This window comes from Harpia harpyja, chromosome 13 (assembly GCF_026419915.1).
Source record: "Harpia harpyja isolate bHarHar1 chromosome 13, bHarHar1 primary haplotype, whole genome shotgun sequence".
Taxonomy (NCBI): Eukaryota; Metazoa; Chordata; class Aves; order Accipitriformes; family Accipitridae; genus Harpia; species Harpia harpyja.
The window spans coordinates 4,170,691-4,189,136 of record NC_068952.1 but is presented as its reverse complement, the minus strand read 5'-3'; the positions used below and the strand labels follow the sequence as shown (position 1 = coordinate 4,189,136).

The 18,446-nt window shown below is 38.3% G+C and overlaps 1 protein-coding gene across 2 annotated transcripts in view; it reads right to left on the bottom strand.

Moving 5' to 3' along the window:
* The window catches only part of FBXO11 (F-box protein 11), a 77,794-nt gene that overhangs the window by 39,832 nt on the left and 19,516 nt on the right, over nucleotides 1-18,446 (bottom strand). The gene's annotated exons all lie outside the window — the stretch shown is intronic.

Here is an 18,446-nt window from a genome sequence, read left to right as displayed (position 1 = left end):
ACCTAACACTATCAGCATAATGAGGAACATCGGAGTTTCAATTATTAACCAGAAGTTATCAAGCAATCCTTTAGTAAACATGACATTTAGTACAAAACTCAAGGCAGAATTTTCCCCAAATGTTTCAGGAATAGCCCAGGCCAGCACAGAAATCCTTCTATAAAATGGAGGTAGTTTTAAATACATACATTCTGTTTGCCTGAATTATACTTAGAAAAGTAAGTGTATACTCTCTCCCTGCCCTTTAAAAAAGAGTGCAGAAAGTGCGATGAGTACAATTTTAAAAGTTTTTGATTTATTAGTTTCAATTTCCCATGTTCATATGTTTATGGAACATACTTGAAACAAGCAAGGAATAATTACTTATCACTGCATGCCCTACAACTAGCATCATTTAATAAAGTTACAAGAATTTTAAAAAGGCCAGAACAAAAACTGTCTAGAAAATAAATTAAAGCCCAGCTCCACGTAAGTAAAAGGTATACTCTCTGCAGATGCTTAACTGTGAGAAAAGAATTTTGGACTTCCTTTTCATTTTAACTGCTTTTTTGTTTTTAAACTGGGTAAAACATGATGTAAAAGTGATAGCCGCAAAAGCAAGACTGTAGAGTAAGCAGTTTTCCTGAATACGTTAGGGTGAAGAGAGACTGATGTCAACCCCCCCTCCCATCATAAACACCCCCCGCCCCCCCAAATATTAAACCAGTCTGTTTAAAACACAAAGAAAAGCAATTTTAAAAGTTCTAAAAATTGCCTTACATTTCAAGATCTTAATCTCATGATTTTCCTAAGGGTTACTTGTTTTGGGGGGGTTTTTTTGACATAAATTACAAAACATTGCATTTATATAGGATTATGCATGCCATCATAGCCCAAGATGCTACATCAGTGACAGCTAACCAATAAAATTCTGAAGAAAAAGCTATTTCAGTGTCCTCCTGCTCTTTTCTGGGCCTGATTTTTCCTCTACCGTAGCAGATTATTTATAAACTGCAAACCTTGCCACGTATCATAAACAGATCACAGCTGCCAGGACATCTAAATAGAGGACAGAAGCTGGTAAAAAGATGAAGTTAGCTGGTGGTATGTGTGCAACTTCACACAGTCAGCTCAGGGCAGCCTAAGAGAGTGTCATCAGCTCATTAACCCACCCGAAAACTAACCTGCAAGAAGCACCTCCATGATGAGCCTTAGGCCAGCCCAGAAGCTGCTCCAGCTCAGCACAGCCCCAAAGATGGGACAAGACCGCACAACTGGGAAGAACCACCACCCCTTTTGCAGCAACAGCACAGCTTTTTAAGGACAGAAGCGAACTTCTACCAAAACCCCACCACTTTTAAAAACAACAGGGTAACCTCCGTAACTCAGCTAGAAGCTAGCTCACTCTCCCTCTCCCTGGTCTGCTACTTACATGACACACCTCACTCGCATCTGAGCACTTCTCTACCTGCAAAGGCTAAGTAGTTATGCATTATGCAAAAAACTTAAGGACATTGAGAGATGAACTGCAGTGCATTTTCCTGCGAAGGAGTGTCTGGCCCAGTGTTAGCATCGCGCACCTGCGGGAGGTTACTGACCCCAGAGCAGACCCATTGCATACTCACAATTCAGTCACGTAATTTTACCCATTTCTTTTCGTCTCTGATCAAAAATACCCTACCAGTTTAACAAGATATCAGCGGGCGGAAGAGAGAAGCTGCTACAGGAGAGTTCCCAGCCTTCCCTCGCACGCCAGAGCAGAAGAGGAGCTGCGGGTCTGAAGCGGGCCCTGCCAGGAGAATTCGGGCAGCCATTACCAGCGGCCAGGCTCTCTCATAGCAAAGACACCCAAACGTGCTCAAACACTGCAGCATGCATCTACTTCGCACCCCTTGCTTCTATTTAAGATCTGATACAGTAATCATAATTTCTGTTGCTAATATCCCCCAGAAGCATGCTACTCGGGGATTTTGAGTGTCTTGTCTTAAGCCCGTTCCCCTGTTTTGCACTGAAGACACGAAATGACTGTCAGAACGGCTAAATTTTTTCCCCCTGTTCTGGACGGTCAGTACAATAGCACAAAATTGCCACATGAAACACAGCAAAAGCATAATAAGCAAAGAAAACGGGGAAAAAATAAAAATAAAAATCAAAGCACAGAATTTTGATCTCTCTGTAGGCGACGAAAAAGGCAGAGACAAACCCCAATCAGGTCCTTAGAAGTAAACCCGTGGAGCCCACTAAGGACAAAACATATTACTGCTGGAAAGGGAAGGCAGAAGCCTGTGGGGAAAAATGGAAGTAAAGGTCAGTTTGGCTGAAACACTGAAGGACTGGCTAAGCAGAAAAGAAATGTATTCGTTTTCTTGCAGTGGATTTAGGAGGATGGCAGGAGTCCTGCTCAAAGATCGCTTTCCTAGCACAGATGACATTAAGGGATATGCACACATTCACTCAGATTCACAGCAGGTTATCAGAGGAATTAAAATCTTCCTTTTTTCCATCCGAGTGGCAAGGAAGATGAGAGAAGGGCACCAGGGGAAAGCACGAACCTGTGGGAAGCAGACGGGCGCCCAGGGCACACGCACGCCAAGGTGCCCATCACTGCTGAGCAATGCCGGCCTGGAGGCACCAGTCCACCCGGCAGCACACATCGAACGTATTGTGACAGCGACAGCGACTGACGTATTGTGACAGCCGCTCACAGGGAGGAACGCTTCAGAAACCAAGAGCCTCCGGCCTGGCCCTGCAACGAACCTGCTAATTGCACGCAGGTAATTTGCTGGCTATAGAAGGATAACGAGAGTCAGGTGAGCTAGATGACTGACTTCTCGCCAGCAGTTTTTGTCCCACTTCTCAGGGGCTGACCAGCTTCTGCATAGATTTCTAGCATTTCAGGAACAATAACAACTGTGATAATACTTCTCAAAATGCAGCCTGTGTAGTTACCGTCAAGTGAAACGCTATCAGGAAACCTGAAAGTCTTAAGTGATCTGTTACAGAAGTAGCCTCGGTGCTTGTTTTTAGCCTTCCAAATGCTCCACTGTAAGCTCTGAACAGACTAAACCAGCTACAGTGCCAGCTTTCAGATGAATTCTTCTCAGAAAGTAGTATTTCCTGAAGACTGCACATTACCCTTCCCCGAGCAAGCAACACGGATGCTCATAATGCAGACTAGAGAACTCCAAGAGTTGTATTTTGAAAGTCCTTCTCTAAAAAACACACTCGCATAACAGACATATGCCTGCTTTAAAGCAGAAAAATCAATTTTAAAATACAGAACCTCAGTGCCTCCAAAATATTTTGAAAAACCCTATTTTAAAGCGTAACGGTATTAGCTACTGCATTTAATAATGTAAATAAAAGGCACTGTAATCACCTTTGTTGATGGTTGAAGTATAAAAGTCAATAAACAAATTTGGGGGAGTGTGTAATATTAATACCCTCAATACAAACACCTGCTGAAATGACTGCCAGATGCTGTCACAGTTTTAAGCAAGTCAATACATTTGCAGTTTTTATGAGGTTAAATTAAGCTGAGTCTGCTCTCAAATAAACATTTACCTGAATATTTTACACCAATTATATTGTATATAAAAGAAAATAATTTCAAACAAAATCATGTTTATTGAAAATTAAAAATTTAGTGACACTGACAAGTCAAAACCTGAATTTAAATTAAGAAGTATCTTATCTGATAGTTCAAAACAGCTCATGAAACCTGAACCATAACACTACAAGCTTTAACACCCACAAAAGACCAGTGCAAGCACAAATACTTTCCAGTGGGAAAGAAAAATAAAATTAATCTGCCACTCTGTCAACTGCTATAATCAGTCGAGACTGTCTTGCATTTCCACAAATGCTATGGAGGTGTGTACTTTTAAGTGTGTATGTTAAAGAGTATACAATTAACTTTTGTTTCATTAGGACATTGTAAGTTACAGAAAAGTGACAAAGGACTGTCAAAACAATTTAAAAAAAAAAATATACAGATCACTTATTGAGAAAGTTCATCATGTCCACACCATCTTCTTTACAAAAACATGTGCATGTGGTTTTACTTCTACCTTACACATGGTCAGATGAAACTTCCAAGAGTCATCTTAAATATTAACAACAAGTGTCGTGAAGACAGGCTGATAAAAGCTTTTAAAAAAAATTTATTTAACCCCCCCCCCAAATACACTCTTATCAGAAAAAAAGAAAAAAGAGGGGGGTTCAAGGGAGAAAGCTCACGCACCAATCTGTAGGGTTTAATCATTTAGTTTTAACACTGCAATTTCACTTCTTTGTGCTGTTTTTCCGTATCTTCCCAAAACAGGGCAGGGGGAACAAAACAAAACAGATTTGTAGTCAAGAGAGGCAAAATGCTGGGGGTGGCAGGTATTCCCCAACAGACACAGCATTTAAATCGTTCCTGCAGACTGGGGGAAGAAAATGGTGAGAAAAATGTAACCAACTAGTTTTAAACAGAAATCCCTATCAAATTGGGAGTAGGTCCTAGAAGAACACCTCTGAAAAATAAAGTTAACCCATATTGAACCTATTTGAATGAAGTGATGATTCAATCTTGCCTATCAAGCAAATTTTAACAGTAACAAGAATTCGTCGTACAGTGTCCTATGTAAAACTGGTGCAATTTCGGAATGAAATAATGATTAAGACAAAAAATCCCAACGCTGTCCATCTTCATAATTAGAAGAAAATCTGAGAAAGGCAACTAAAATGTGAACTGATACAGCTCAGTTGCTTTGGGCAGAGCGAATCTTGCCGTATATTTAGCAAAATGTGGGTAAGGCATACTACCAACCTGTGAGATGACAGCTCCAACTACCTCACTGCTGGATTAGGCTAAAATTGCAATAGAGAAGAAAAGACTATACAAGTTCAAGGGAGTAGAAAAGTACACGCAAAAGAGATAGCAACAAAGGCAAAATAACTTACAGAACAGAAATACAAGACAGGAGTTCTGTATTTGCACATACAATACCTGCAAAAACATGAACATCTCCGTAACAAATTGTCAACCCAAAACCCAAGGAGAACACACCCATCCACCATTCTTCTTTAAGCAGCAAAATCTCTGGGTATTAGCTGTTAAATACATGTATGTATCAACAGTGTGACTGACACTCATCCTATGTCCTTGCAAACATTCCTAACAAGTGGCTGACACTTAAAAGCAGATACAGTACTAAAACCTGAAAGATACTGAGTACAGAAATGGTACATTCTACTCTATCTCAGAGCAAAATTTTCTCACACCAGTAGAAGCTTTCCCATTGATTCAAGGCAGCATTTAAGGATTAGTTTAAATTATGGCTGGCCAGTTGCTTTTGAAATGGAGACCATTCTCTTTTGAGAGCTATCTGAATATCTCTCTGAAGAGAAAGCCACTAGCTAGGAATACCACCACAAAAAACCAAAACCAAACCAAAACAAAAAACAAAAACACCCCCCACCCCAAAACCAAACAAAAAAGAACATCCATAAAAAACAAAGAAAAAACCAACTCAAAAACTGAGAAAGATGAACTGCAAAGTACACTGAGCCCAGATCCAACATGTCCTAAAGGCAAGAGCATTTTGGTGGTCTTTCACTGTCAAGTTCCACTTCTCCAAAGTGGACTTGAAAAAAACAAAGAACAACCCCCATAAGAAACAGGAGGCATGTATACAGCAACTCCCTTCATTTTATGTTTAATGTCAAAAAAAATTGATACTAAAGTAGGAAGTAGCTGCAAATTCATCCACTAACACAAAAGAGACTTTAATAAATACTGTAATATATTTTAATTATCATTATGGAAAGAAACCCTGCAGTATTTTCTAAACAATATCCAAAGCAGCTTGACTCACATGAAGATAAAATCTAAAAGGTGGTATTTTTGTAAGGTTCTGATGGCACAGGTCAACGAGAAGGATTAATCTCTGACAGGAGTCAAGGCTGTTTGGAACTGGAAGAGACCCAGCACAAAAAAGATTCAGAGACAGATGTCCACTCAGAGTAGCAGGCTTTCAGTTTGGAAAAGGGACAGACCTAACATTAAAAATGTATGCTTTCTTAAAGGCCACAGAAAGATCAGACTTACTGAACACCATGCGGAATAAAGAGATTCTGCCTTCTGGGAACCAACAACTAGACACAATAACCATTACTGACTACTAGAATATTTTAAATATACATACAATTTCTTACTGACACTAAACAAAAGACACATTATGTAACAATACACAAGCTTATTGTAATTTGTAACAGTTTATTTGATAAACAAAAAGTATGTGCAATACCTAGAATTTTTCTTGTATAGAAATTATTTCTTAAATTGAGAGAGGGGAGGAAAAAAAAATTACGCTTTAAGGTAGAAGTCTTGGTACTTGTATAGAGCAAAATAAAAACATGCATCACACCACCCCCAACCCCAGGAATCAAACTGCACCTTTTTGGACTTTACATTTTAAGCTTTTAAACATCGATACTCAAATGAGACAGCTTATTACTCTTTGGAAATAGGTCACGCAGTCATGATGGCCTAAAAAGAGTAAGAATAGATCAGACTCAACTCTACCCATATTTGCTCAAAAGCTCACATTAGTTTTACAACACATTTAAATGTATCTTCTACAAGGAAAAAAGTAACTACTACTTCTATCCACATAGAAAGTTTCTTAACGCTCAGATTATTTTTTGTGTTATTCTTAAGATCTAATGGAAATTAACTTTTATCTAAGAATCTGATCTTTTCTCCTCCTCGACGCATTGTGCAGCCCAATACAGCAGTCCTGACATAGGTCACTCAAATCAGACAGGAGAGAAAACACTCCCTCAGAGGTCTGTTAGGTAACTAGCACCCTCAAAATGCTGCATATTAAAATACAGCTTATATACACAAGGCAAATACATAAGTTCTTAGAGCTCACACAAAGCAGACGAAGTGAAAGGAGACAACTGGGAAAGATAAACTGGCTGCAAGCCCAAAACTTGTCCCCAACTATATTTTGTTAAAAATTATCAACCACCATAAACAGTTACTCACATCTCTGAACCTCGTTCACCAGGGAGTTTGTAGTCTAAAACCATCTAGCATAAAATCCATGTGTGAACACTAGTTTAAGAACCCCTCCAGGTGCTATGAAGAATATTTTCCTTTCAAAAAGCCAGGAGCAGAAAGTGCTAACTAGGATTTGATGAAAAATTCTAGTTTCTTTCCACAAGCACCACACCCCCAAAAGAGGTATTTAACACCAGGTTAAAGACTGAATTTCTTTAATAAATAAATAAAAATTTACATTAACATGCACATTTTTATTAGACATACAGAATAATTGTGCAAGTACCTGCACTCTTGAGCTACTTGTTAGATAACTCATTTTAGAGAGGGAAAAAAAAAAAAAATCTTTTTCTTAGAACAAGCAGCTCTAATAATCGGCACTAGCATGTTTCAAACAATAGTACCAACAAACCAGAATAAAGAGATAAGATTTTTCCTTTGGTATTTTTCTTTAAATTATCCTGTTTTCCCAAACTGATGATAACTGTATTACAGCATCGTCTATAACATTTAGCAAACTAATAAACAAATCTCCAGGTGGCTGCTTTGCAAGTATTTTATTAAGACAACTTCCCTTCCTGCTTAATAGGCAGCTTGACTCCTGCTCTGACAAGCTTTCATTGAGAAGGGACAAGGATCCCTTTTTGGGTGCATTCCTCATTAATAAAGCAATACTTTCAAAGCTGTAGCCTTGCTGCATGGTTCCTTGATGCTACAGTGAAAACGCTGACCAAGTAGATTTTAAAGCTTCAGGAATATACAGTGTTTAAGAGCCTTTCTTATGTAGTCCTTAAGAGCCTTTCCTCATTACATTTCTGAGTGATACTAAGGAAAATAGAGTTTATTACCACAAGCTTATTTTTTCCTTCTGTCTATTCCGACTACTGACTCAAGTTTCCAAATAGGACCAATTTAATTAAAATTTCTACGTGGTCATACCACTTCATTTGTTAGAGCAGTCAAGTTACCAGTCTCAAAGGTCATCCCCCCCTTTGGCTGAAATACAGCCACTTTCATCTCATTAGAAAAGCATAGCCAGTGACAACAATAAAACCACACTGAAAGACATTCAAGTATTCCCATTTTATTCTGCATCACAATTGACCAGAAAGATATTTCTGATCAACCACCATACTTCAACATCAGGCAGTACTTCAAGGTGCCTGAACAGAGGCAAGAATGCAACCTTGTGACCACACCCTTGGAGCTACTGTGATGGAAAATATCACCAAACAAAAAAACCAAACAAACACAAACCCCTTCTTCCTCTTCCTCCCTACAAAAATCCCACCTTACCAGGAGATGGTATCTCAGACAGGAAGAAATGAACATTCTCCAATAGCAACACCAAAGTGACCAGAACACGTGTACTTTGGTGGCACAGAGGAATAGTTGAACTAAGTAGTCACTGGCACTTTAAAAAAAATAAAAAATAAACAACAAAACCCAACAAACAACACACACAGAGAACTCACTTCCCTGAACCTTGCTGTTAGTAAAACGGCTGGACATTGATAGGATGAAAACCAGCCTCCAAAATTTATGTATTGGGAAGAGGGCAGACTCTGGCTGGGGTCAGGGGACAATTAAGTAAATTAGTTTTATGGAACGGCCATTAAGGCAAACTAGTATTTACATCTTGTCTGACAGCCTGGCTCAGGCTAGATAACAATTTTTGAGAAAAATGTCATAGCTAGCATATGTAAAATAAATACGATATATTTGTGAGGATAGATTATTTCTAGTAAGCACAGAGCAGCTGAGCTATGAAGCAGCAACCTTACGTTCTTTAATTGGAGTAAGTCAGGATATTCTTGATACCCATAAACTCCAAAAAGAATGAATTAGAAGTTTGTAAATTCCTGGTTTTATTAACCTCCGGTGACAATTACTTCCAGCCTAATCTCATCCTGCATGAGTAACTGTCTTTAGCAGTGCTGGAACTAAAGAATGAGTATGACACTATTAATTTTTTCTCCCTTCAAGTTTCAGGTATCTTTGAAAAAAAGTGGGGGGAAACCCACAGTATAGGAATGAGTAAACTCAGTGAGAATGCAGAGGTTTCACTAAATGCATCTACAGTTTACACTTCGTATTTTCTATAGCCCATAACTGATCCATGTGCAGAGATTTTCTGTGATGCATGGGAAGCTAAGAAAAACCTTGCTCAGAGAAACATGGCTCCCCTTGAAAGGACAGGAAAGTTTATGTGTAATAAAACAATCCACATAGCTACAAGTCTCATTATGACTAAACACTATTGCAACTATTCAAGCATAACTCCCATAAAACAATCTCAGGGCACAATCACTTCACCAAATTTTCAGGAAATGAAAGCCTCCCACAGATTTCTCTGCCATAACAACAGTGCTCTGCAGATGTGGTTAAGACAGGCAAAAAAAAAAAAAAGGTATCTCCTGCTAGTAGTAAGAGTAGTAGCAGATTTGGAGATACTTGCCATGCAAAGCCATCTGCCTTACATGGACTCTACATCAGAAGTGACTGACATCTATCAATACATTGGCCCAGCTGGAACCTAGTTATGTCAGGGAGCAGTTTTGATATACTAAACTAGGATTTCCTAAGGTTCTTCAGAATTAAAAAGAGTTTCTGAAATGCCTATCACAACAAGGAAAGGCAGTCACAGATCTGTCTTGCAGTGGCAAAAAACCTAAGGAAAAAAAGGCAACCAAGATGAAAGGCCAGACAGTCCTTTCTCTGTGCTGGGTGGTGAGGGGGGTACAGGGAGTATTATTTCCTCCAAGAAAGAAGCAAGAGGAGGAAGTGGTACATTAATAGTACTTTAAAGCTTACTGGGCTTGGCTGTCATTCTTCCCTTTCTGCATCTTACTATTATGTTACATCAGAGGAAGAAAAAAAATAATAATCAAGAACCAGGAACCATCAACTTAAGCACTTTATGATTTAATGTAACTAGGAAAACAGAGGGTCACCAAGAAAATCCTAGTTTGATTCTTGCGTTTTTATAGATCCCAGATAACATTTTGACATAGCCTTCAGAAACAATACAAGCCAACAGATGACAAAGCTTAGTTTTCTGCAAAAATCCCTACTGGTATAGATGGGCAAACACATACCATACCAAGCAAAGTTTCCAAGTCATGTTCAGCTGTGGTGGCAATTTACACCAGACATCAGTCTAGAAAGAAGCAGAGGAACACCAAACGGTCCAGAGGCAAAAACCTGGACCTTGTAACTTCTGACAGGCAGCTGGGAGGAAAAAAACACCTTGAGCTAATAATACTCACAATTTTGGATATCCTTGCATGTCACTAGAAAAAGATAACTGTGTGAACTGCAAAAGGTAAAATACAAATTCAACTACCTATTTTGGCTCTTTCCCCTAACTTACTATTACAATGATATTAAACATACATGCTACTTTCTCCTCCTGCCCAAGTATTAGAACCAACACTTACACAAGTATTTCAAATGTTACAGCCGAAATGTAAACAAACAAACAAAAACCCCCCAAACCCAAAAAGACTCATGAAATGCCACCATATGAACAATATGACTAGCGACAGTATACTGAAAACTTAAATACACTACAGACTTGGGGGGGGGAAGAAGAGAACATTACATCCCTCCAAATAGTTGTTCTTTTATTCACCAAAAAGACAGGCCCCCTATTACAGTACATAGTTGTTTTTAACCTCTCAGCAAGGCTATTCAATGATAATTATGCCAGAAACACACACATACAAAAAAAAGAGCAAGCATTTATTATCCTTGGATGAGCCAAAAGTATGTTGTATCTAATGCACTTTGTAATAAAGGATGAATTTTACAAGACTAACTGTGGCAAGGTTTGCATGCACCAAGTCAGACTTACCTGATCATTACTTATTCTGAAAACTTTTCTAAATGACTGTTCCTATTATTCTATTACTGGAATTACAAACTCAAAAGTGCCTGACAAGAGCAGGAAAGCACGGCTCAGTTTAGCTTCAGGGAAATGACTGTGAGAAAACCGAGTATGGAACTATAGTAAAACCAAGCATCATCAGGGCGCAGGAAGAAAATGCTTTGTTACTCATTAGTTATTATTTGCCAGCATATATGTTATGAAGATGGGTTAAGAAAACTTATTCAAACTATAAAACACCAGTGCAGTAGGCAACTTCTGATTCAAATCTAAAATTTGTTAAGAGCTACAGTAAAAATAAAAAACTGCTATCAACCCCATATACCATAGTACTAAGGGCCGACAGCCTACCTAAACCCAAGCTGCCCTGAGAAAGAAAGGAAAGTAAACCCTATACAAAGAACAACTACCCACATTCAAACCTTCTGCTCTGGGAGATAAAACTGAATAGGTTTTGTACAAAGTTTTACAATATTAATACATTATATAAATACAAATTGGAAGAACATGACTGACTGTTTTCCATTGCCAAAATGTGTTGCAAAACAAACATCAGGAAAGCTGGAAACACTGTTTTGTATTATATGTTCAAGGAAATTGCAGCACAGGGAGGACACTCTGTTCTTCCTTGCCCTGTAGAGTAAGGATCTCCTAAGCACCCCAATCCAGCAGTTACTGCTCTTGGACATCTGGAGGGGGAAAAAAAAATTACATCCTGATTTTTTATTAGAAAACCAAATGGCATAGTTTTGATACATTGATCCAAGTTTCTACCTTTGTTGTTTGTTTTCTCTCCTGAACAGAACTTTTTTAAAACCATGTTTATTTTTAAAGACACATACTTCTTTTTTTAAACCTAAACACTGTGTAAATTCTATCTATACACATTAGTTTACCCAACACATTCCACAGCACTTCATAACCAACCAGTCTACAACGCTCACCTAGTTTTAACTTTTCCCCATTTTCAACTGCAATGGAAACATCCTGTCAGATGCAGACTGATCATGTATTTTTACCATTAAAAGCAGTATCATGCATGAAATGCTGCATCAATGAACTTCTAAAAGCTTTTTCTAAGTAGCTATTAAATTTCCATTAGTATTTTCTATTAACACTGTCATCTCACATCATGAGTAGGTCTTTACACATGGGTTATGTATATATTTAAGTGTATTTAAATATCAGAAAAAAATACATTTTTTAATACATAATACAACTAATTTTGATACAGGAACTCAGTTTTCAGTAAAACTTGAGAGACTAAAACACCAGGAGCTGCAACTGCTAAGGTGTGGGGGGGGGTAGAGGGCAAAAATCAGTGTATTTGGCTGTTAATTACGTCTTTTGGCAACTAATTACACTAATTGCAGATACATTTTTTTTTCCTGAGAAATTGTGAAGTAAAATGTAATGACAGCTTAATTTAAGAGTTTCCAAATTGAGATGTGTTTGCAGTGAATGCTCTCAAGTTTAAAACTCTGCAGATGATGCCCTGTATCTTGATGAACTATTTTAAACTACCGACAATTTCATTAAAAAAAAAAAAAAAAACAAAACCAAAAACCAACTAGCTTCTTTTCTCAGCATCTCTCAACACTTTTTCTCATGGTCCCAACTTGGCTAAAGCTCTGTTACACTAAACAATACAGAAACACCACCTAAAAAAAAAAAAAAGTATTTTAGATTTTTTTTTTTTCCAAATAAAGATGCTTCCTATTTGCATTTCAAGTTTACTCTTAACAACATTAAGAGACAATAAAGTTCAAGCAGGCAGTGTAAGCTTGGTTACCTGAGAGCAAGTGTAAGGCACAAAACAGAGAGGAACTACAATTTTTTCATATTGTTTAAAATATCCAGAAGTGCTGAAAGTTTTCAGCAGGGTTGTTTTTCTTCCCTCTGCTGCCTTTTATGTCCAGTCTTTCTGTACACGTACAGCAGGAATCCAGAACTTTTCCTTTTCTTAAACAGGTCCTCCTTCTCACGCACCTAAACTCTCATTTTGTTTAGTTTCCGTAGTTCTGGATACTCACCCATTTTAAGACCAGATAGAATGGCTCTTTGTCATTTATTCCATAACCATTTTGAAGTCCTGACCCACCACACTTCCTACAAGATTTCCCATGGCAGCTGCCCCATGGGGATGTTCCCCTCCATCCCATGACTAGTGCTGACCCCCCCTCTATCCCCATATTCTCAACAAGCCTATGCAGTTTGATCCTGTCCCTTTTAGTACTTCTTAGAGTTGATGAAAAGTAAAACAAATACATACAGAATAGGCATGCAGCTGTTTGCATATGAATAGCTGTCAAGGCATTCTTCTGCAGACAATTTTGATATATATACAAAAATAGGTAGTAAGAGAAGAGTCACAGGTGTGCAGCCCTGGAACAGTTCCAAACACACTGATCCACCAGAAAAGATAAACACCTCTCATCTAGACAAACTAATTTTACTTAGTACATCAACAGACTAGGTCAGTCGCAATACCTCGGTTGAGGAGGTCTGCCACTTCATAGTATTAATTTATTGTGGTTTTTAGGTCATCTGACTATATCCTTAAAAGGTTGCAGGAATAAAGAGTATTAACATTAAGAAGGAACATCATATTACAAACAAGACAGATGGCTAACAAACCTTCAGATAAGTTCTGTATGACAAATAATCTTATAGATAATTATCTCTTCTGGAGGACAAACTGCTCAAATATTATTTAAAATAAAAACAAAGACTTCTTTGGCCCAAAGAACTGTGAAAGTTCACTTAGCTTACAGCTCTACACAAATAAGGTGGGAAAGCATTTAAGCACTGGAGGGACATTATAAAAAAAAAAATCCATCTGAACATAGGGAGACATTTTTTTTTTTTTTTTTTTTTTTTTTTTACTGTGGGGGTGACTGAGCACTGGCACAGGTTGCCTGGAGAGTTTGTGGAATCCCCAAACTCTGTGAGCCTTTTCCAAGGCAGCCATGGCTTTGCTAATATGGTTTATTTGAGCTAAAACAGCACAATAAGCAAAAGATCAGCTCAAAAGGCTGTTCCATCCATTTTTGAAGGATGACCTAAGTTAGGAGCCCAGACTCCTCACATAGTCAGCAAAGGCAGAAGGTGCCATCAGAGAACAATTCATTTATTGCTTGACTCCAGCATTCTCATCAGGCAGGTAACAGCTCTCCCACTCCTGCTGAACACATCGAGACTTTAAGTATTTACCCTCTAGATTTCCTATTACATGGCCTCGCTACTACACCAAAGCTCCAATCCAACTGCTTTTACCCAAGGAATGCTTTGTTATAAAACATAAATTTGTAGTACGTTAGCATCTCAACAACCTGAGCTTATTTTCACTCTTCTGAGTACTCCACACATCCAAAAATCCCAGACTTCATGACATTAGGATAGGAAGACAGACCACAGTATTTTCAACCATACACATGTAAAACTACACAGCTTTACATAGCTTACACTGCTACATAAACATGGATATTTTCTACACTGGCAAGTGTTAACACTTATGTTAACACTACGTTAAGCAATCGAAGAATCTGTATCAAAATACATTTTGTCAGCAAGAAACCTATTATGAAGGCATAAGAAGAATATTTTAGGTAAAATCAAAACATCTCAGCACAGTCATTTAAAGATCTGATTAAAAGTACTAAAATGTAAGTTGTTAAAGCGTTCTGCAGTTAGAGAAACTCCCTTCTTCTCTTAGATTTCCATAACACATACATTACCTCATTCCTTCCCAACTGTTAGACTCTGTTTCATTTCATCATCTTCCTGGTCCAGAAGTTTGACGGGAAAAAACAGCATTACCAAGCATTTTGACCAGGAGTTACATTGTAAAACATCGTAGGGTACTTCTACACACTTGACCACGCAAGTGAACCATCACCACACCTTTCGAAACACACTACCTTTATAACGAACAGCTAAAGGGCTAGCAACTGATTAGGTATTTGTAACAAATAGCTATTTTAGAGTAATAGCAACCTTTGTACAAAATTGAATGCTGATGAGTAACTGATCAAAACATCACTTTCAATTTCTTTAATTGTATCTACAGAAAAAAAAATAATAGAAGAGGTCAATCTCAAAGGTGATCTGCAGAAGTTTTAAACAGGAGGCCTCAAGCTGCTTCCCTCATCTTTCCACATTAAAGACTTTCCAAAAGGTAAGGAGATATTTGTGTTTACTCTGGAAGGTGAGCATGAAGACTGCCATGCAGAAATAAAGAAACTTCTGCCTGACCATGTGATCTCATTTACACTGCTCAAACTTGATTAAAACAAAAACAAAAGCTTTGATTACAGAGGTATAGGAAAAGATGTATCCCACACCATTAGAGTTGAGAAAGAAAGTGAGACAAAGTCCAAGACATCCAACAGATCCTCCTTAAGAGAATTAAGATTTCAAAATTAAGCACTGAGGTGGGAAACTAGTGCCAGGATGGATGACATACTTGACTTACAAGTACCACCTACTTAAGGGTGATCTTCAAAATAGCGTCTTTTTCCTCCCCCTTGTACCCTTCATCTAGAATGAAATACTTAACACCACTAGTGTACACCATCTTTGTACAAATCTGTAAATATCCTCCTGGTACAAAAAGAGGCGATTCATTCTTTTTCCATATTATTGTTTTAGGCTCTCAGTGTTAAAAAATAAAAAAATAAATTCAAGAAGTGCTGCTGTGCCAATTCATGGTTTCAAGGACCTTCGCAACTGTAAATTGAAGTATGCTAGAACACATGTTGGCTGAACACACTGAAAAACTCACCTGCTAGACAAGATCACACCAGCTTGAAAACCAAAGTAATAATATATTCAACCTCCCACACCTTCACTCTAAATTACAGTCAATGCTAAATGTGAAGCCATACGCAATCACTCTCCCTTACAAAGTATGTTCTCAAACTAATGAATCTACAGGCTGCACTAAGATGGTTATATAACATCAGCAAATTGAATTTATTTTCCTGGCCCTATTTTCTGTCAGTCTTTGTAATCATCGTCTTAGTTTCAGTTTCCTTCATCGAGTCATCCTGTCACAGTTTCACCTGTTCTGAACTTACCAATCTGACACACCTGTAAACTACTCAGTTGTTCCACTGTTATTAATTTGCAGTAGCACCTGGAGACACAGCCAAGTTAGTCACTTCAAACACTTAAAGCAGGGGGGAAAAACCCAAACTTACCCTGAAGAGCTTGTGAACATGGCTGCAAGCAAGACTAGAACAGGAGAAAGTAAGACACAAAAAGTAATCATGTTAAGTTTGTTTTCACACAGGTTTATACTTCCATACTGACTGTGCAGTGTTTTGGGGTTATGTGAACAATGTTCACATCTCTCTGTCCCTGGGGCTTGCTTACAACCATCTCTTCTACTTGATCATCTGGGATGATGGCCACATAGTTTAAGAGCTCTGCCCTCAAAGACTTGCTTGAAACTGATGGAGCCAATTCAGAACTAGCTGCTGCCATCTGGAGATACTCTACCCAATTCATGACATAAATGATTAATGTCTTCTAAAAGTAGGTGGGGAGGGTTTAAAAGACATTGCTGCTTATATTCTTTCAGCTGCTGCTTCTTTCAGTCATCGCTGCTATACAGCAGGGGTAGAATAAGTATTTTCTATGAACTCCTTTGAATTTAAATGTCACTGACTGGTGACAATAAAGGAGTATCTAGTGAACTACAGTTTCCAATGTTTGATCTGAATTACTTTACCTTGTGCTAATGTTTAGGAGATCCATTCAGTACCAAAAGTCCTTAATTTCATTAACCACATTTATCCCGCATTTTTCTTTACTGAACTTGCAAACTGTACAGTCATGCACATTACTGTGCAATTGAAATTTTCATAGAATGGCCACCTTCACCCTCCACCCCAAAGATAACAAAAGCATCTTGATGCCATACAAGCATGCATATGTTTCAGAAACCTACCACCCACAAGAGGTCTTTGGGTAGCAGTTAAACTTGTGAAGAAAATACACAGCCCATGGCTTCTCTATGCTCCCAAGTAAGGGCTGGACAAGTGGGCATTATTCAAACCCTGTGAAACCTGAGGTTTCCAGCCAGCAAGGCTAGAAGGCAGGCTATCTTGAAATACAGATTACACCTTGAAGAACCCTGTCATTGTACAGTAGCTGGCTGACTTTTTTTTTTTCCCCTAGATGTCAGAGCATATACCACCACTGATGACTAACAAGTAAGGAGCACAAAGAAATTTTCGTGCATCAGTCAAACCATGATTGAAAAACTATGAAGCCTGACATGAAATCAGGCTGCTATCTTTTAAGTGTAATACTTAACAGTCAGTGTATTATTTCATGTCAGTGCTGTGTGGATTTCTGATACTGGCACAAGAAGAGAAACAGGCCAGAGCCTGAACTATGATGGAATTAATCTTTATTTCCAGTTGATAGGCACAGTGGACACTAGTAGCAGACAGATGCACTGCACTATCTGCAGTGGTACTATGGGAAAGCGTTATGGTAGTTGGAAGTGTCCAGTTATAACCAGAAATGAACAAGTAAACAAAACTGAGACATCACCATAGAGATTTATTTCCATTAACACACACCTCTCAGATATGTTTTCAAAGTATAAAAAAATATTTCCAGAAACATTTCCAGAGAAAAAACATTCCACTTTGTATCTCAGATTCTCAAAGGATTTACAGGAGATTCTGTCTTTGGTGGAGGAGAGTTCAAGACCTCTGTCACAAAATAAGAGCTATGCATGTGTGCATACAGATACTAGATAATAAAAAAGAAAGAATCTTAAATACTGAGAAGAGTCAGAGCCTGCTTCATTCTGCTCCTGTCCTTTCACCTTGACACTAGATAATAAAACAGAATCTTAAATACCGAGAAGAGTCAGAGCCTGCTTCATTCTGCTCCTCTCCTTTCACCTTTCCTGCATAATTGGATCCTGGAGAACTGCAGTGCTTCAGGGAACACTGGTCAATGCCAACAATTCAGCCCCAATCCACTATTAACCATCTTTTGTAGAGACAACAGGTTTGTATTGACCACCTAACATCTTTACCTCAGAGAGCTTCTCTAGAGTGTCTAAGTCTTCCTAGAAGAAAACCTTGCATGCAAAGCATCTACAGACTGATGGTATTATCTTCTACACAGCCACTCCATATGCCACATCCAACTTCTTGGCAGACCAACGCCTATCATAGGATAGCGAGACTATAGAGTGCAACCTCAGTACAACGGATCACAGTAAGTTTCAAGTCCTATGCATGCAGAATGTATAGGACACTGTCCATTTGGAAGCATAAAAAGCACCCATTACACAACTACATTCATCCAGTCTGTTATATTTGAAGTACAAGCATACCCGCAAGCTGATTCAGTATCACTAAATACTCAAAAGAAAATCCTTCATGAATTGTTCTTAAATCATGAACATTCAAAACATTTTTAGCAAGTAAAATGTATTTTGTGCACTCAAAGTATGCCACGGGTCACAAATACAGTTAAATCCAGCCTACTGAACAA